Source organism: Bos indicus, chromosome 5 (assembly GCF_029378745.1).
Source record: "Bos indicus isolate NIAB-ARS_2022 breed Sahiwal x Tharparkar chromosome 5, NIAB-ARS_B.indTharparkar_mat_pri_1.0, whole genome shotgun sequence".
NCBI lineage: Eukaryota > Metazoa > Chordata > Mammalia > Artiodactyla > Bovidae > Bos > Bos indicus.
Window position 1 is genome coordinate 84,504,786 of NC_091764.1, and position 13,614 is coordinate 84,518,399.

Consider the following 13,614-nt stretch of genomic DNA (forward strand, 5'->3'; position numbering starts at 1 on the left):
AACTCACTAGAAAAGAAAGATTGAAGGCAGAAGGAGAAGGGGACGACAGAGGAGATGGTTGGATGACATCACTGACTCAATGGACATGAGTTTGAGCAAGCTCTGGCAGATGGTGAAGGACAGGGAAGCCTGGTGTGCTGCAGTCCATGGGGTCAAGAAGATGTGACATGACATGACAACAACAAGATATACTTCAATAAGAAGTTTGCTTTGATAAAAGCAAATTGAAATAATCACCATCTGATTTGATATTCCCATCCTTGCTTCCCAAATCCAGCTGAGAAGTTAGAACATTTGCTCTCTTACCCTCCAGCCAGCATCAGGATTTTGAGTGACATGAGGCTCACTTCTCTGCCTTTGTTTCTCCTTGATAGTTCCATTTTTGAATGGAAATCACCCAGTCCTATGCATTCCTCCTGTATTTTCTCTAACTTCTCTAGGATCATATTTGAATTATTTGGGAGACACAAAATTCTAGGTTTCTTTCCGTCATAGTTCTTTTTCATTTTTAATTTTTTTTTTACATTTGCTCCCAGTGGCAGACAGGGAGTTTCCATTGTACATTCATCTATTAATAACTGAACCATAGTCCTAAACCAAAAGATCTGCCAGGTCACTGGCATGGCTTCAGTAGTGCATATTCTAGATATGACTGATCAATGGCTCATCCATTACCCTAGCAGGTTATTCTACTTGGAGCACTCACTTTAAAGTAGCTCATCTGAGGAGGTTAACAAACTAATTTGTCTGCTATAGCCTTGACTTTTAAAGTTCTTTTTTTATTATTTTTATTACTATTGTAAATGTTCTCTGCAGTTTCACTATACTTTTAATAATTGAGAACAGAGCTCCAAACACCTCCAAGCCAGGCCCAGAGGACTCTCAAGTCAGAAGGGCATAAGCTAATCCATGGCAGCATCTCTCAGGAGCCGCAGGAGGCCTGTAAATGCAGGCATGATGCTAGACAGCAGACAGCTACAGAGTCACAGCTGCAAAAAACCCTTCTTCAGGGACTGAAGATTTTGGCCTGTAAAGTTCTTCCCAGTGGTACCCTCACCCTTGGATAAATTCCTCTGCTGATAAAATAAATTACAGAGCAAAAGATGTTTTTGATAATGGCTGATACTATGGAATTGAGAGTGGTTTGCAAACCCTTCTTGACCTTGGAATTTAAGTCCATTTAGGTAGAAGGGTCCTGTCTGCTTGAAAGAAGGGCAAGAAAGGAGCCTTACCCCCTGAGCTGCTCCCCTCCCATCAACTGCTTCTAAATGGGCTCCACTGGGTCACTGGGCACCACTGCACTGAATCTTTGTCCTCATAAAGTGGTATAGTTCTCAGGCCACTGGAAGAGCATTTCTCAAATTTAATCCTCCAATGGATGCCAGATTGCATAATAATCCCTGGGAGAGCTGGCTAATACTCAGATTCCCAGGCATGATCAAATTCAGTAGTGGATCCTGGGAATCTGTATATTTAACAAGGTCAATAGGTGGTTCTGATACACAAACAAGCCCAGGAATCATGGTCGTGGCCTAGACAAAAACCTATACCCATGTTTTTGGAACTGAGTACCAAGGACCATCAGTACCAGAATCACCTATGTGTCTGAGATGTGCACATTAGCACCTGTGAGGCTAGGCTGACATGTGGAGCATGGGGACTACTTTAGTTGAGTTGAATGAGGGTTCACATCTTCACTGTATTGAAAGCAAGATGCTCTTGGACCCAAAAACCTTCCACGTGGATTCAAGTTTCTGCCCACAGTTTCTCCGATAGAGTTTCTGCACTTCAGACCAAAGTGTCTTCTAAGAGACCCACCAATGTCCTTGCTCAATTTGATTAGTTTCTTCTCTCTTCTTCCCCCATTCAAGAATCTTTTATCTAGGCTTAGGGTTAGAAAAATCAGCTCAAATTGATTCATGTTCTAAGTCTCTTGTCATCATCTTGGATCTCTGCCAAAAAATCAAGTTCCTTTTCTCTGTGATCTGCTGAGACCTCCTTTTCCCAAGACATGAAGTTGGAAAGCTCCAGCTATTTGAGGTAGAGAAAGGCCCTCAGGGGGTACAGGTAAATGGACACCAGTTCATGCAAACACCCATTTCTTCAGCTGCCTGTTAGGCACCAGGTATGTTCAGCTTGAGCTTCCCTGATAGCTCAGCTGGTAAAGAATCCTCCTGCAGTGCGGGAGACCTGGGTTCGATCCCTGGGTTGGGAGGATTCCCTGGAGAAGGAAAAGGCTACCCACTCTAGTATTCTGGCCTGGAGAATTCAGTCCATGGAGTCACAAAGAGTCAGGCACCACTGAGCAACTTTCACACGTTCAGCTTGTAAAAACACATGGATTTGTACAAAAGTACACTTATAATTTGTGCATTTTTTCTGTCTGTATTACAGCAAGACCAAACCAGTCAATCTTAAAGGACATCAACACTGAATACTCATTGGAAGGACTGATGCTGAAGCTTCAGTACTTTGGCCACCTGATACAAACAGCTGACTCATTGGAAAAGACCCTGATGCTGGGAAAGATTGAAGGCAGATGGAGAAGAGGGCCACAGAGGATGAGATGGTTGGATAGCATCATCAATTCAGTGGCCATGAACTTGGGCAAACTCCAAGAGATGGCAAGGGACAGGTAAGCCTAGCATGCTGCAGTTCAGGGGGTCATGAAGAATTGAACACGACTTGGTGACTGAACAACAACATATTATACTTTACTATATGTATTATAAATTTTATTAAATTTATAATAAAAACTGGTTAATGCCATAAAACCAATACAGATTCTTGATCAGTAGAGACAAAGATAGAGATACAGATACATTCTGAACAGAAATTGTCAGTGGAGACACTTCCCTGGTGGTCCAGTGGCTAAGAATCCACACTCCCAATGCATGGGGCATGGGTTAGATCCCAGGCTGGGGAACTAAGATCCCATCTACTGTGAAACAACTAAACCCGTGCACTGCAACTGTTGAGTCTGTGCACTCTAGAGCCTGTGTGCAGCAACTAGAGAAAGCCCACGTGCTACAACAAAGACCCAGCAAGGCCAAAAAAAAAAGATTGTCAGTGGAAGTTGTCTCAGTATTGTAATTAATTACAAGTGATTTTTATTTTCTTCACATTTATCCATATCCTTCAAATTGACTATCATAAACTCTTAAATATTTGTTTAGTTCTTAAAGTTTCTATTCTAAATGTGGACACTAATTAACATCAAAAGCAACATCCCCATCATGTTACCTGGAAGTGACCTCTGGGGCCTGCTCCAACAGGAAATTGTGAGCATGTTGTCTTTCATATAACTTTGTGGTTGCAGAGTTCATTTGCACAGGAAAGATTTTCATCTCTGTATATATCTGTACACACTTGCTGGAGCCAAAAGAAAACTTCAAAGAACTTATAAGAAATTGAATGCTTTTCAGAGACCTTTGCAAAGTCAGAGCCCTGTAAGTATTTATATAAGAAGCCACTTAATGTCTACTTGACTGATGGGAACTTAAGTTGCAATAAGGCAGCTGCTGAATAGAAAGGAAAGTGTTCTTAGAGATGAAAGAGACAAAGTTCCTCTCTGCTTTCTCCCAAGGGTCAGCATGATCCAGCATCCATGCCAAAGGCTAACACGAGGTCTTCCTGAATGACATTGGAAAAAAAAAACAGAATTTGGAAGCAGACAGAACTGGCTTTGGTGCCCAAACAACTTTCCCCTCAGAACCCCTCTCTTCCCCATCTCAATCCCTTCTTCCACCCCAACCACTCACCATTTAGTTTTCTATTCTTTTTCCCTCTTTCGCTCAGCTGGAGGACATTAAATACACATAAAGAGATGAACTGATTAGTGTTACCTGAAGACAGGTAGTATGTTCCCTGTATCCTTCCCTTTGTAAACAGGGAATTCTGGAAACAGGGGTTTTCAGATAGGTGGTCAGGATGGATATTTCTGGGCAGAAAGGAGCCATCTCCACCTCACCTCAGTGTTGTCCTAAGAGGCATGTCTCCACGTGAAGCCAGTTCAGCCCCTCTCTTGCTTGTAATAGTTCACAGGAATGCCAGGAACCTGTTTCCTCTGCTACCAGGCCCAGCAATGAGGTGGCCTCTTGTGCCAGTGGCTTCTTCGTGAAGGATAAGGAACGTGCCCCACGGCTCTCTCCACCACCACATATCTTCCCCCGCTCTGTTAGCAGGTACATGAATTTGCAAAGGTTTAGGGTGCCTCCCGCCCCTCCCAGACCAGACAGCTGCCTCCTTCCTGATCCACAACCTAGCCTTCAGCATGTGAACTCAATGGTGAACCGAAATTAGTACCCCAGACCACATCCATGTGGCCCTTCAACATCAGTCCTGCCAACTGCTTGGAACAATGTGTGTTTTACTTCTCTGGGCCTCTGTTTTCTCATCTGTAAAATGGAAAGGACAACAGTACCTATCTTATGGCATTATTGGAGATAAAATCAAATTAAATCAGGCAAAATGCTCAGCACAGTGTCCTGCAAATAGTACTAAATACATGTTAGTTGTTAAAACATCCAAAATCATTCTTTTCAGAGACTGTCCACAGGACAAGGGTGAGAACTCCTGGTTAACACCTTATTAGCATTTTGTATTGGGATTCCTTGGTAACTCAGCTGGTAAAGAATCCACCTGCAATGCAGGAGACTCTGGTTTGATTCCTGGGTTGGGAAGATCCCCTGGAGAAGGGATAGGCTACCCACGCCAGTATTCTTGGGCTCCTCTGGTGGTTCAGACAATAAAGAATCCACCTGCAACGCAGGAGACCTGGGTTAGATCCCTTGGTTGGGAAGATCCCCTGGCAGGGGTGGGGTGGGGTGGGGTGGGGCATGGCAACCCACTCCAATATTCCTGCTGGAGAATCCCCATGGACAGAGAAGCCTGGTGGACTACAGTCTATGGGGTCACAAAGAGTTGGACATGCCTGAGCGACTAAGCACACAGCATTGTGTATTAGGATTTGCATCAAGCAGTCCTCTACTCGAATGCCATTCACCAGTGTGTCATAGCTCCATTCACTACTGCTCACTACATGCCCAGCACGCTTCACCTGCGCCATCTCCCTTACTCCTCATGACAACCCTACAAGGCCAGTGCTGCTGTTCTCCCCATTTTATAGATGACAAATTGAGGGGCACTGAGGTTAGCTAAATGTCCAAGGTTGCATGGCTACTAAATGCCAGGACTGACATTCGAATCGAAGCACCCTGGCTCCACAGTCCACATCTCGGCTACAGTTGCAGACACGCGTGGTGGTGTGAGAGTCTCTATGGCTATGGCACACCTCTTTCCTGCACTAACCAGGGCTTGCACTCAAATGATGGCCCAGTGATGGAATGTTTAATGTTCTGAATACTTTGAAAATTTCAAGTATGTGTAACACCCATAGTCTGTAAACATTTCCCTTGGACAGTCAGGAATAAAAATAGCACAGGTTTTAAACAACAAATACTTTAGCAGTTATAGGGGAGACATCATTTTGCCTCTACTTTTCTGCGTTCTTTGGTTGACACCCTTCATAATAAAAGACAGATCAACAGAAAAAATATTTTTAAGTATATACTTACAAGAGCCCTACATAGATGTGAGATACCAAAAGTGGCCAGAAATTGAGGCTTAAATACCATCCTGAGCTAGGAAAAGCATAGGGAACTAGGACTTCAAAGAGAAGGAGGGTGAAACTTTGTTAAACAAAGGCTGCCCTGTTATGCTCTGATGGTAGCTCTCCTCCTGGTACAGGCCCCCTTTTAATGTAAATTTCCCTTCTCCTCTGTTTTCAGAGTTTCTCCTGTGTCTGCAGTTTTTCAAAATAATCTTATACCAAAGAGGCATATTTTGGGGTGGCACAGTCTGCTCACCTGCACAGGTAATGTACTCTAGAAATTGGGCTGAGCGCTTTATGTTGAGGGGCTCCCCAGGTGTCACAGTGGTTAAGAATCCACCTGTCAGTGCAGGAGACACAGGAGAGGCGGATTCGATCACTGGGTTGGGAGGAAATGGCAACCCACTCCAATATTCTTGCCTGGAGAATCCCATGGACAGAGGAGGCTGGCAGGCTACAGTCCATAGGGTCACAAAGAGTCGGACGCAGCTGACTATGCATGACAACTTTACATTGATCCTGTCTTCATCTTCACAACAACTCTATGAAATAGGTATTGTGGTTTCACTCATTTTACAGATGGGACCCAGAAAGGGCAAGTAACTTGCCAGAAGCCACACAGTCAGTGTTAGCACCTACCTTGTAGAGTTGTTTGGGGGATTAAAGGAGACAACGCGTGTAAACAAATGCTTAGAATAGGGCCCTTTTCTAACTGTTGGTCTAATCCTTGACCAAAGAGGTTATTAGACAGGCAAACCTTCCTCTTCCTAGTACTGACCACTTCTCACAGCATAACTTGGATATGTAATCAGATTAAAAATCTCCTTCCTATCATTTGTGCTGTTCACAGACTGATGCGTTTTAGTGGGGTTCTTTGTCTCTTAGAAGAGACCATTATGACTCAGTCAACATGGAAAGAGATCTTTACCAACTAAAACAACTACACCCAGTCACCAACTAGAAGAAAGATTTTTAAATTGACTGCCTATGAAGAAAATCCAGATTCCATAAATTTCCCCTTTTAACTCAAATTAACTTTTGGATCCCCAACATAATCAATTTAATAAATCTAACAGTAGGAATTTTCAGGAAGAATAAACTATAGTCAGGACTACATCATATATTTCTCTTTTTATCATTTAATTATATTCTTGCTATTTAAAAATTTGGTGGAAATTATAATTTATATCTGAAATAAGTCAGTTCCAATGGAATAGACACTTTATTGGGATCTTTTCCTTTCCTATCTCTTCTCCCACTCAAAGCCTCTGACTCTATCTTTCCCATCCACCACATCTCCAGAGCCAACTCAACCACTGCTCCTGGTTCCATATTGGGATGTAACTGGCTTCCCAACTTTCCAGTGGAATCCTTGACCAAAGAGGTTATTAGACAGGCAAACCTTTCTCTTCCTAATATTGACCACTTCTCATAGCATAACTTGGATACGTAATCAGATTAAAAGCCTCCTTCCCATCAGGGGTGAGGATGATGAAGGGAAGAAAAGAGAAAGAACACCCTGCTCTGCCACGCGCTGTGTTACCCTCTCCCAGCATGTGGGAGGGCCAGTGCTGAGTCAGAGCAGAAGCCATGGTTGACTCCTTTGTCCCCCCTCCTGACCTCTTCTGGGAACCTCTGTCTTTAAACTCCCAGAGTTTTCAAAGGATTAACAAGCACACTCTCAAAATGCCTTCTTTCTCCCTGCCCTTTCCTCCCTGCTCTGACTCATCGCTTTGTTCAATGGAGTAAACCTGGAGGCACTAGCCCCCACATTTCTCCACGGGCACTGAAAGGTGAGCAGACACAGTACAAATGGCAAAATGGACAGCATTTTAGTCACCTCCCATCTACCCCACTGTCCAGGGAGAGATTCCTGTCCCAGGGTTCTGAGATGATGGCCAATCATGTGACAACCAACCCTGGACAGATGGGATGAATGGCAGTTTACTAGACACATACAGCTCAGACAGTAAAGATTCTGCCTGCGATGCAGGAGGCCTAGGTTTGATCCCTGGGTCAGGAAGATCCCCTGGAGAAGAGCATGGCTACCCACTCCAGTATTCTTGTCTGGAAAATTTCAAGGACAGAGGAGCCTGGCGAGCTACAGTCCAAGTGTTCGCAAAGGTTCGGACAAGACTTAGTGACTAACACTTTCACTTTCTACATTCACGGCTCAAGGAGAGAAGACAGTACCCACACAGGCCACATGGATGTTTTGGTCAGGGGCCCAGTGAACCACCACCAGGGGCTGTGGGAGGCAGGCTCTGCAGTATCAAGAGGACAGGGAGCCCCCCCGGTTCCCACAGGAGGATGCAATTGGTTTGTTTAGTTTAATAATCCCACAGGCTGTCAGGAAACTCATCAAGAATAAGCAGAAACTGTGCCTGGTCCCTTGATAAAGAAGGTTTTTTTTGGCTAGGAGACATAATCCATGAGAGCAGAGTGAAGACGGAGACATGCATTAGGCCACTCAAAGCCCTCCCCAGTTTTTCAGCTGTCAAGGTAGCAACATAATATTAATTTTTGGCTTTCCATCACAGAAGGTGAGTACAAAGGGGAGTCTGTGAAGACAGCTTTTGGTGTACACAACTAGGTGAAGAGCAGGTTAAAAACTTGAGAGACAAAGTCTATCATGCAAGCCTGGATGCACTTCTTTAAAGCCAGAAATAGAGTGTGATGATCAAAAGCCTCCCATAAAAGCAAAGCTCTTCTCTCAAATCTCCAAATGCTTGTTTTGCTTTTTTATTCTTTTGTAAGATTCTTGGGAATTTTGTTTGCTTTATATTAAACCTAAGTAATGATTTGGGAGAATAAAAAATGTTAGGACTATATATGGACATAAATTATAAAGCCTTATATCAACGCAGGGGCTTCCCTGGTGGCTCAGATGGTTAAGAATCTGCCTGAGATGCAGGAGACCCAGGTTCGATTCCTGTGTTGGGAAGATCCCTCAGGTTTCAGAGCAACTGAGCCCATGTGCCGTAACTACTGAAGCCTGCACACTTTAGAGCCCGTGTACCATAACAAGAGAAGCCACTGCAATAGAAGCCATCACACCACAACAAGTGAAAAGCCTGTGCAGCAACGAAGATCCCGCAGAGCCATAAATAAATCAGTAAAATTAAAAAAAAAGGAAAGGACCACCTCAAGAAACTGGCAGGACCATCCCTGGGACTCACACAGGACTAGAAGACTTTGTGTTCGCACCAGCCAGAGTGGAAAAATGCCCTAATATGCAAGGCATCAGACAGAGAAGACAGCAGAAGAGCAGCACCTAGTAATGACCTAAAGGCTGCTCTGGTCCTGCCTAACAAGGCTCAAAAGGGTCCTCAAAAGCATCAAACTATTTTCAAGCAACCTAACTGCAAGGGGGGAAAGTTTAAGAATATTTAAAGTGGTACTGCAATATCCAATAAGCAACAAGAAAAATTTGCCATATCCAGCATCCAATAAAAACCTAATAAGTATGCCAAAAGGCGGGAAAATACAGCTCCTGATGAGGAGGAAAAAAACAATCATTCAAGGAAAAGAGTCCCAGAAATGACACAGACGATAAAATTTGCAGACATGAACATTAAAACAATTATAATAAATATATTCCAAATGTTCAAGAAGGTAGAGAAAAGATTTAGCTTGTTAAAAGGAGATGTGGATGGCACGAAAAAGACTCAAAACTTTTAAGACACGAAAAATACAATGGATGGTATTTCTGGTGTCCCAGGACCACCCACATGGAGAAGGGCTCATTACCACAGAGGCAGTGTAATCATAGCTATCACTTATTACAGCACAATAATACACAGCAGGCCCGGCAAGGAAAAAGACACAGAAGGTGGAGTCTGGAGGAATTCAGACACAAGCTTCCAAAGTTCTCCCTTTGGGGCTGAAGAGGGGAGAGTTGGGAGGGTCACACAGAACACTTAAACAGAAATCAGTGCTTCTTCCCAGCCAAACCTGCTTAAGACTCAAAGTCCAGGGTTTTCATTGGAAGCTGGTCATGTTGGCACTCTCTGCCTGCGTGACAAGCCACAACTACCAAAATTCCAGACTCCCAATAGGAAAGCAGGTGTTCACCATGGATACACCATCTGTACAGTTAATCTAGGCAAGCTGGTGCAGCAGGGTTAGAGCCCAGGTGGGCAAAACAGCCTTATCACTGTAGGGAGCATTCCAAAGTCAAGTTCCAAGATGGCAGCCAAGAGCTAGCCCCGCAAGTAGTGCTTTTTAAAGGTGTCCAAACTCTCTCCTGCCCAGATGAGATTAACATCAGATCAGATACTGCTGAAGGAGAGATTAGTGAGCAGTAGTAATCATCCCAAACAAAGGCAGATGAAGGGCTTCGCTGGTGGTTAAGAATGTGCCTTGCAATGTAGGGGACACAGGTACGATCCTTGGAACGGGAAGATCCCACATGCCTCGAAGCAACTAACCCTGTTTGCCACAACTAATAAACCTGTGCTCTAGAGCCCGGGAGCTGCAACTACTGAGCCCCATGTGCCACAGCTACTGCAGCCTGCATGCCCTAGAGCCCATGCACTGCAGCAAGAGAAGCCACTGCAATGAGAAGCCCGAGCACCACGAGAGAGCAGCCCCTTTTCTCTGCAACTAGAAAGCCCACGTGCAGCCAAGAAGACCCAGTGCAACCAAAAATAAATAAGTAATAATAAAGAAGGTGAATGTGATGGCCTTTACATTTCTGCCTTGAGCAATCTAGAAAATGGTGGCACTAGCAACATAAGAGAGAGCAGGCATTCTGTAATTCTTAAAATATGATTCTTGAACAAGCAAGCACTAAGATAACCCATTATACAGTTTTAGGTAGACACCAAGGACTAGTCAGGCCTTTATCTGAGTGTTAATTTCTGAAACATCCATACCTGAGGCTTGATAAGGATATTTCTACATAGCCAAAAAGCAAGAAAACTAAAATTTTAAGCTAGTAAACATTTTAGTAAATGGCCTCTGTCAGAAATAAAGAGAAAAAAATATAAAAGGATGCAATGTATTGATGAATATGAGAGATTGATGGAAGGAATAACATTCATTGTTTGCCTATAAGGCACTTTCTGTACAAGGATCTGACTTAATCTTCACAACAATTTAAGTAAGAATTATTTTACAGATGAGAAAGGAGAAGCTAAAGAGGGTTTAGTAAATACTACACAAGGAAACAGTTAATTCAATGGGAGCAAGAAATATAAGCCCATAACTCTGTCTTCAAATTACTTTGTTTTAGGGGTAAGAGATTATATTCAGAAGCATACTTTTAAAACTTTTTACTTTATATTCAAATATAGCTCATTGACAATGTTGTGATAGCTTTAGGTGCACAGCAGAGCAACTCAGCCATAGATAAACATGTATCCATTCTCACCCAGACTCCCCTTCCATCCAGGCTGCCACAGAATATCCAGCAGAGTTCCCTGTGCTATATAGTAGGTCCTTGGTGGTTATCCATTTTAAGTGTGTACATGTCCATCCCCAACTCCCTAACTATCCCTTCCGCCTGTCCTTCCCTCCTGTCTCCAAATTCTTTGTGCTTTCCATTGACTTCAGTTTTCATTCAAACTGAGGACAGACAGAATGAAAGAGGTAATTTTTTAAACAAATATAAAGAGAGAGACAGCTCTTCAAATGACTCATCTGAACTGAGAGAGGGAGCACATCAGTGCTAGGAAGGTGGTAGAGCAAAAGTGTGAATTCAGAAGCCTGAAATCACCCTAACCTCTGCTCTCTCATCTCCCTCCTGCAGAAGTGGAAGCAACAGTTATAAGTAAACTCTATTCCACTTACAGAATTTTTATCTCTAGAATTTTACTCCTCTGAAAGGAAATAATTCTAGCATAACTAAAAACCATAAAGCAAAGATGGCAAATAGGCAATCACTCTTTGCTTTCATAGAAAGGAGCCACTGTTCATATATCATGGCCCTTTTCCCCTCTAAACCCAGACACAGCCCCAGAAGCCTTCTCAACACATCGTTCCAGGCAGCCCTTTCCAGGGATGGAAATCAGAACTCAGAACAGAACTTCTTCAGCATGTTTACTCTCAGAGCCATCCGTCATCACATAGCGATTTCCGGTTCCACACCTTGGCTGTGCATGCATGTTAAGTTCTCAGTCCTGTCTCAGACTCCATGTACTGATACCCTCCAGGTTCCTCTGTCCATGGAATTTTCCAGGCAAGAATATTGGAATGGGTTACCATTTCCTACTCCAGGGGATCTTCCTGACCCAGGGATCGAACCCAGGTCACCTGCATTGGCAGGAGGATACTTTACCACTGAGCCACCTGGGAAGCTTGGCTTGCCTGGACTCAAATGCTATCCCCACCACTTACTAACTCTAAGTGAATTTGAATAATTAACCTTTCTGATTCCTCCCTGATTTCATCTATAACTTAGGGATAGAAAGGGTGTCTACATTAGAAGTTTCTGTGAGAATTAAAGGAGTTAAAATAAATGTAATGCTTAGACTAGAATCTGGTATAAAGTGAGCACTATAAGCCCAGCTGTTGCTGCTGTTATTGTTGCTGTTATTAAAACCAGATAGATGAGGTCTTGATAACTGGTTTTGGCAATAAGCAGAGAGAGAAGGGAGCTGAAGGTTTTGGGCAACTGAGCACGAAGAGGAACAAAAGAAGATAGAATGGAATAAATCCTTCATATAATTTTACTGTCTCAGTCCAGTTTACAGTGATGATCGAAGGCTGGTACACAGAAGTGAGAGCCAGACCATCCCTCCAAGCTTTTTCTATCCTTCTAAAGTGCATAACATTCTTGTAAAGAAAAAAGGAAAATTATACAAGTACTTCTACCTAAAACATTTCAAATGTCCAACAACAAAGTATTTAACCACTATAAGCTCTGACCTGTTCATACAATGAAATACCAAATGTCTCCATTAAAATGCACATTTTAGAAAATTTGAGATCTTAGGAAATAAAATATATTAACTTAAATAATAATACTCCAAATCATATATGAAATTTTGGGGTTTTATAAAATATATGCAAATAGTAATATGTAACAAATATTCTACATGTTTATTTGGTATATATATTGCCATATTATACATATCAACATAAAATAAATAAATAAAACTATATATGTAAAATATACACATATCCTATCTACAGGAAACATGGGTAGACATACACCAAAATGTTAGCATGCTGTATTTGAATGTAGGATTATAACTGATTCTTAGTTTTTATACAGTAATATATTTATCAAATTTCTAGGTAAGTACACATTACTTTTTATTTAGATTTATTTTAACTATATATTTAACTGTGGTCAAAATGTCAACATTTGTTGGATAAAACTGGCATTTTTTACTTGTCCTCAACAAGGTGTTAATTCAAAAGATATACCCTATTAATGAAGACAGACAATAAAATCTATAAATCCATAAAATAAAAGCATCAAGGTATTTATACAAATTCATTCACGTAATTTGCTTCACAAAAAAAATCCCAATTTCTTTCTATATAATTTAGAGAAAAGTTATTTTTCCTGAATAATTGTGTCTAACCTATATTTCCTTGTATCAAGCCAGAAACAATTTCTTAAAAATCCTTTCCAAAGTCCACAAGTCAGGCACTCAAACAGTGCTTCCCAATTTTCAGTACAGAGGACTATTTATAACATGAGGCATCAAAGCTTCTAAGCCAGGCTGTCCCACCACGTCTTGGCTCCAGTCCCCTGGGAAACAGAGCCTCATGTAGAGTTTACATGCAACCACCCCTGCTCCCAGGACAGCCAGAGTCTGAGGGCAGAGGGGGATGGGAGACAGTGCAGGAAGGAAAGCAAACATGAGGCAGTGTGGTAGAGAGCTGGCCACGGCCCCACAAGAGAACCTTGCTTTGCTGCACAGATATCTCTGAAAAGCACATTGGAACCACTGAACCTCAGAAGAGCAGATTAAGTGAAGGATGAGAGGAGGATTTATGCTCTGGTCCTCTGCTGTTTCCTGTCCAAGTAAGCTGCATGGAGCAGCACA